We start from the raw sequence: 6,588 nt of genomic DNA, 5'->3' as shown, positions 1-6,588 counted from the left end.
GAAGGCGGGATTGGAGATGAATCGGGGGTGGGGAGGGCGCGGGTCCGGAAGCAATGCAGTGGATCTGGCTGCCGCCTCCGCCTGACCTGCTGCTGGTCGACCGGGAGAGAAGGTGAGGAGGGGGTTTCATGGCGGCGGTGTGGGAGAGGGCGTAGGCCGGCGGCAGCGGTGGCGGGGATGTGGTGGAGGTGGGTGGCGGCTGCGCGAGGGGAGGGGAGGGGAGAGGTGGATCGCTCGGGTTAGCTATGCGAGAGAGAGGGGTTTGTTGTGTGACAGTGAGAGAGAGAGAGAGAGAGCGGAGGGGTGGATGGATGGATGGATGGACAGATGTTTGCCATGTCACTGATCCATGCCACAGCTGGTTCGACCAATCAGAATTAAGCATTTTTTGTTTTCTCTCTTATAGTTTGTAATCTCTTATTCAGGAAAACATTTAACCTCTTATAATTAGTTCAAATAAACCAATATTTTGTACATGTGTGTATTTAGGGATGACAAACAAAGTCGATTTGGGAGGTTTTCATTTTCTTTGCTCAAAAGAACCATTTTCCATTTTCTGAGTGCCTGAAATGTGTTTTTTTGTGAAGGAACTACCATACATTTGTTGCAAAATGGCACTATATCATTTTTCTAAAATATTAGTCCATATTTAATGTATAATTGATCAAACGGTTGGGTGTCAAAAGCTTTTATCCACCTCTGGTGAAAAAGACAAATTTCCGCCGATTCAGTAGGAAGTGGGTCAAATTTGGACTGCAACAGCCTCATAGTTTGCTCATTACTTTTCCACAAATCATTTCTAGATACATAAGTATCTATTTAATCAGAGAAACATCAAAAGTTTTCCAAGATTCAGCCACTAGCTAGGAACGGTCAAGCCCACCGTTTTGACCGCATTCTGAAACGGGCATAAAAAATTCAAAAAATCAAAAAATTGGAAAAGCTTCGCATTGTGTCATTATATGTGACCAAGTTACGAGGAAAAATAATAAACTTGTAATACGATAATTATTTTAAAAAAGTGTTCTCAGAAATGAGCTATCATGCGTGAAGATTCATGACTTTCAAGCCAAATGATCAATCTTATGGCCACATTCATGGCATAGTTTGTTCAAATGATCTCATATTGTGCACAAGGGTGCATCTTGGAATTCCAAACAATGTTTCCTAAGGAAGTTTTCATTTCCTTTGCACGGAAAATTCATTTTCCTTTTTCTGAGTGCCCGAAATGAGTTTTTTTGTGAAGGGCCTACCATATATTTGTTGCAAAATTGGACCAAATCAATTTTCTAAAATACTAGGCCATATTGAATGCACAATTGACAAAATGGTTGGGTGTCAAACGTTTCGATCCACCTGTGGTGAAAAAGACAAATTCCGTCGATTCAGTAGGAACCGGGTCAAATTTGAACTGCAGCTGCCTCATAGTTTGCTCATTATTATTTTCCAAAAATCATTTCTTGGTACATAAGTATCTATTTAATCAGAGAAACATCAAAAGCTTTCCAAGATTCAACCACTAGCTAGGAACGGTCAAGCCCGCCGTTTTGACCACATTTTGAAACGGGCATAAAAAATTCAAAAAATTGGAAAAGCTTCGCATTGTGGCATTATATGTGACCAAGTTATGAGGAAAAATAATAAACTTGTAATACGACAATTATTTTAAAAAAGTGTCCTCAGGAATGAGCTATCATGCGTGAAGATTCATGGCTTTCAAGCCAAATGATCAATCTTATGGCCACATTCATGGCATAGTTTGTTGAAATGATCTCATATTGTGCACAAGGGTGCATCTTGGAATTCCAAACAATGTTTCCAAAGGAAGTTTTCATTTTCTTTGCACGAAAAATTCATTTTCCTTTTTCCGAGTGCCCGAAATGAGTTTTTTTTGTGAAAGACCTACCATATATTTGTTGCAAAATTGGACCAAATCAATATTCTAAAATACTAGGCCATATTGAATGCACAATTGACAAAATGGTTGGGTGTCCAAAGTTTCTATCCACCTATGGTAAAAAAGACAAATTCCACCGATTCAGTAGGAACCGGATCAAATTTGAACTGCAGCTGCCTCATAGTTTGCTCATTATTTTTTCCAAAAATCATTTCTAGGTACATAAGTATCTATTTAATCAGAGAAACATCAAAAGTTTTCCAAGATTCAACCACTAGCTAGGAACGGTCAAGCCTGCCGTTTTGACCGCATTTTGAAATGGGCATAAAAAATTCAAAAAAATCAAAAAACTGGAAAAGCTTTGCATTGTGGCATTATATGTGGCCAAGTTACGAGGAAAAATAATAAACTTGTAATTCGACAATTATTTTAAAAAAGTGTTCTCATTAATGAGCTATCATGCGTGAAGATTCATGGCTTTCAAGCCAAATGATCAATCTTATGGCCACATTCATGACATAGTTTATTCAAATGATCTCATATTGTGCACAAGGGTGCATCTTGGAATTCCAAACAATGTTTCCTAAGGAAGTTTTCATTTTCTTTGCACAAAAAGTTCATTTCCCATTTTCTGAGTGTTCGAAATGAGTTTTTTTTGTGAAGGACCTACCATATATTTGTTGCAAAATTGGACCAAACCAATTTTCTAAGATACTAGGCCATATTGAATGCACAATTGACAAAATGGTTGGGTGTCAAAAGTTTTGCTCCACCTCTGGTGAAAAAGACAAATTCCACAGATTCAGCAGGAACCGGGTCAAATTTGAACTGCAGCTTCCTCATAGTTTGCTCTTTATTTTTTCCAAAAAACATTTCTAGGTACATAAGTATCTATTTAATCAGAGAAATATCAAAAGTTTTCCAAGATTCAACCATGAGCTAGGAACGGCCAAGCCCGTCGTTTTGACCGCATTCAGAAACGGGCATAAAAAATTCAAAAAAATAAAAAATTTGGAAAACCTTCGCATTGTGTCATTATATGTGACCAAGTTTCCAAGAAAAATAGTAAACTTGTAATACGACAATTATTTTAAAAATGTGTTCTTAGAAATGAACTATCATGCGTCAAGATTCATGGCTTTCAAGCCAAATGATCAATCTTATGGCCACATTCATGGCATAGTTTGTTCAAATGATCTCATATTGTGCACAAGGGTGCATATTGGAATTCCAAACAATGTTGCCTAAGGGAGTTTTCATTTTCTCTGCACGGAAAATTCATTTTCCATTTTTTGAGTGCCCAAAATGTGTGGAGGACCTACCATATATTTGTTGCAAAATTGGAACAAATCAATTTTATAAAATACTAGGCAATATTTAATGCACAATTGACAAAATGGTTTGGTGTTAGAAGTTTTTATCCACCTCTCGTGAAAAACACAAATTTTCGCCCATTCAACAGGAAAAGTGTCCAATTTGAACTGCAGCTGCCATATAGTTTGCTCTTTATTTTTTCCAAAAATCATTTCTAGTTACATAAGTATCCATTTAATCATAAATACGTCGTGGTTTGGTGGTGATACGTCGTGGTTTGGACTGTGGCTTAGGGCCCCTACTCCAAAGCGCGTAGACTCACATGCCCGCCGCATGGTCACCGCCTGACCGTGGCATTGCCATGCGTTTTGGGCAGCCTAGGTATGTCTAGTAGGTTGGGCACTCCTCGGGTAGATCCTAGGAAGAAAATAACAACAGAAGATTCTCACGAGATACCGAACTATGCTCAAACATGAATTAGCAGCCAAGTGTTTGATAAGCCGTACGGGAAATTCACAAGGCCAATGGGCCCGAGTTTTGGCTGAGGATGATCATCTACTAGGGAGACTCTCTTGGCAAATTTTCAGCTCAAATGGAGGAGTTTGGATGGCACTTGCTTTGCGAAGTTCCACATCAGGCAGAAATATGGATGTTGAATCTGGGCTCAAATGGATAAGTGGATTGACACTACAAAAAAAACACTTCCGTGATGATACGTGTTTGTCACAGTAGGTCACGTTTTCTGTCATGCATGTACATCCATGACAAATTTATGACAGAATCAAGATAGTCATACCTGTGCTGTCGTAGAAGTGTTCCATGACATTGCCAAAATTATCATCACGGAAGTGTCCACTTCCATGACGATAAATCGCGCGTCACAGAAGTGCTTTCATCAAGGGTGACCGACACGTGGCATCCACCATAACGGAACGCCGTTAAGCTATCGGGTCGGGTTTTGGATCCGATAACCCGTTAACAGCCCCGACCAACGGGGATTTCCCACGTGTAAAATCATCATTGGCTGGAGGAAACATGTGTCGGCTCACCGTTGGGACAGATGCCATCCGCTCATTGGACCGAAGGCGCCTATGATACGGCGACATGTGGCACGACCCAAAAGAGGCTCATTTCTATGAAAAGGCCGACCCGTTTGACTTGGTCAAAAGGTGGCGGGCCGGCCCACGGAAAGCCTGTTAACGACCTGTTCTCATATAGCCCATTTACAGCCCGCTAACCTAGGGCCTGTTACGCCCTATTCGAATTAGGCCCAGTAGCGTCATCTGGGCCCTCCAATATGATTCAACCTGTTTTAACTTCTGGCCCATGTGTGGCCCATGACTTCTTTCGGCCCATATGAGGACCTTTGTAACTCTTGGCCCATTAACGGCCCGTGGTGAAACTGGCCCGTAATGAACAATGTATAACTTTATACCCATTAACGGCCCGTTATTCCATTGGGTCGTTTCCAGCCCAAGTTATCTTTCGGCCTTCTCAGGGCCCATTGATTCTTGGGCTCATTTGCAGCATTCGGTTATATACGGCCCGTTACTGTCATTTTCTGCTTGTGGGCCAAATTTAGCCCGTCGTTACAGTCGGCCCCATTTGCGGACCGTTAATACGTTGGGCCGTTTTCATGTCAAAAAAACCAGTTGGGCTGTTTTCATAGAGTTATCGAATATGGCCTATTAACGGCCCGTTATGGTCCACGAATAGTACGGCCCATGATTGGCAAAATGATGATACACCCCGTAGAAGGCCCATAGATCCTACGGCCCGTATGATGCCCATGGATAGTACGGCCCGTAGAAGGCCCATGGATCGTACGACCCGTAGAAGGCCCATGGAACCTACGGCCCGTAGAAGGCCCATGGACCCTAAGGCCCGTATAGAAGGCCGATGGATCATACGGCCTGCAGGAGGCCCATGGTTACAACAGTCCGTGTGTTGCCATGATTATTTTGGCCTAGTTACCAAAAATATGCTATTGTGGCCACTAGAAAAAAAACAGAAAAAGAACTGCAGTGACTACAAGCAAACAACTAAACAAGACAATAAGGAAATAAATAAGCAAGCAATTAATGCTAGCCTATTACCTCGATTACACATATTACATCCACTGGGCATCAAAGTTCGCCACCAGTGCAAATATAGGGAACAAAGCAGCACATTACATACACTAGCAGTCAAAATTGACTACCAGTGCAAATAAATGCGGCAGCAAAACAAGAGCATAACTGAAACAACTCCAGAAGAGCTCAAGAAACGTTATCCTGGGTATCCACCATGCTGGCAATAAGCTTAGTAAGCTGATTAGCTTTGTCCTGTTTGGCGCTGAAATCCTCCAACGCTTGCTGTTGCACCAGAAAGTATGCATCTGAATGCTCCAGGGACTTCCGCAGTCCTTCCGCTTCTTGTCGCAGCACAGCTGATCGATGTCTTTCAACTTGTAGTTGAGACTCAAGAAACTGAACTGATTCATACAGTGAGTTTGAATAGCTTGTGCAAGCGGTAGTGGCTAGTAACTCGTACACTAAACCAAGACAGGACATTGGGGTTGTCTCGCTGTCTTTAAGATAGTCTTCCTTAGCTGTTTTATCAGCTTTGTTGGAGACCAACAAGGATGTGTCACTATCCTGAACCTTATCTGCATTACTTCCTTTACCATTGCTTAATAAGGCACTCTTCCCCAATATTCTGTCAGCATTCTAAAAGAAGAAACAAGCAGACACATAACAAGTTTAGCATGTACTAGTATATGAAACTCATTTCAATGAACCAGTTTATTAGTAAGGTGGACATGATTAAAGTACCAAGTCTTCTATTGCCAAGTACTAGTACATAATAAAAGCATCAAACAAACATATATCTATGTCCTATGGTCACTGCATTGTCTTGCCAAATCAAAATAGAGACACGGTTCAAATCATATCAGTTCGAGACAAAGCAGCAGTGAAAGAATACAAAGCGTGGGAAACAACACCGCACAACAAGATTTCAGATGGTACCACGGGTCTACATGTACAACAACACTATTGGCTCTGTTGTGATGCTAGTAATGTGCATGATATGAAAGTCAACTGTATACACAATTGAAATTGAAATCAACACAGCTATTGCTAAGAGCAAACCTGTTAAAGAAACATGCGTGAACATACCTGCTGTGCCATTGGAGTTTCGATTGGATCCTTCAATTTAAAAATAAGTTTGTATGAGTAAATATAGTGATACAAGAGCAAAGCAATCATAGTTAAAAAAAGGCGTGCCTAAGCGAGTGCTTAAGCGCGCCTAGGCTCTAGGCGTTGGCAAAACGCATTGCGCATAATTAACTATGCATAATTTGTGCATAACTGTGCATAAGCATGCACTTTGGTCAT

The sequence above is a fragment of the Triticum dicoccoides genome, chromosome 1A, assembly GCF_002162155.2.
Source record: "Triticum dicoccoides isolate Atlit2015 ecotype Zavitan chromosome 1A, WEW_v2.0, whole genome shotgun sequence".
In the NCBI taxonomy this organism is placed as follows: Eukaryota; Viridiplantae; Streptophyta; class Magnoliopsida; order Poales; family Poaceae; genus Triticum; species Triticum dicoccoides.
Note: the sequence above shows the minus strand (reverse complement) of the source record.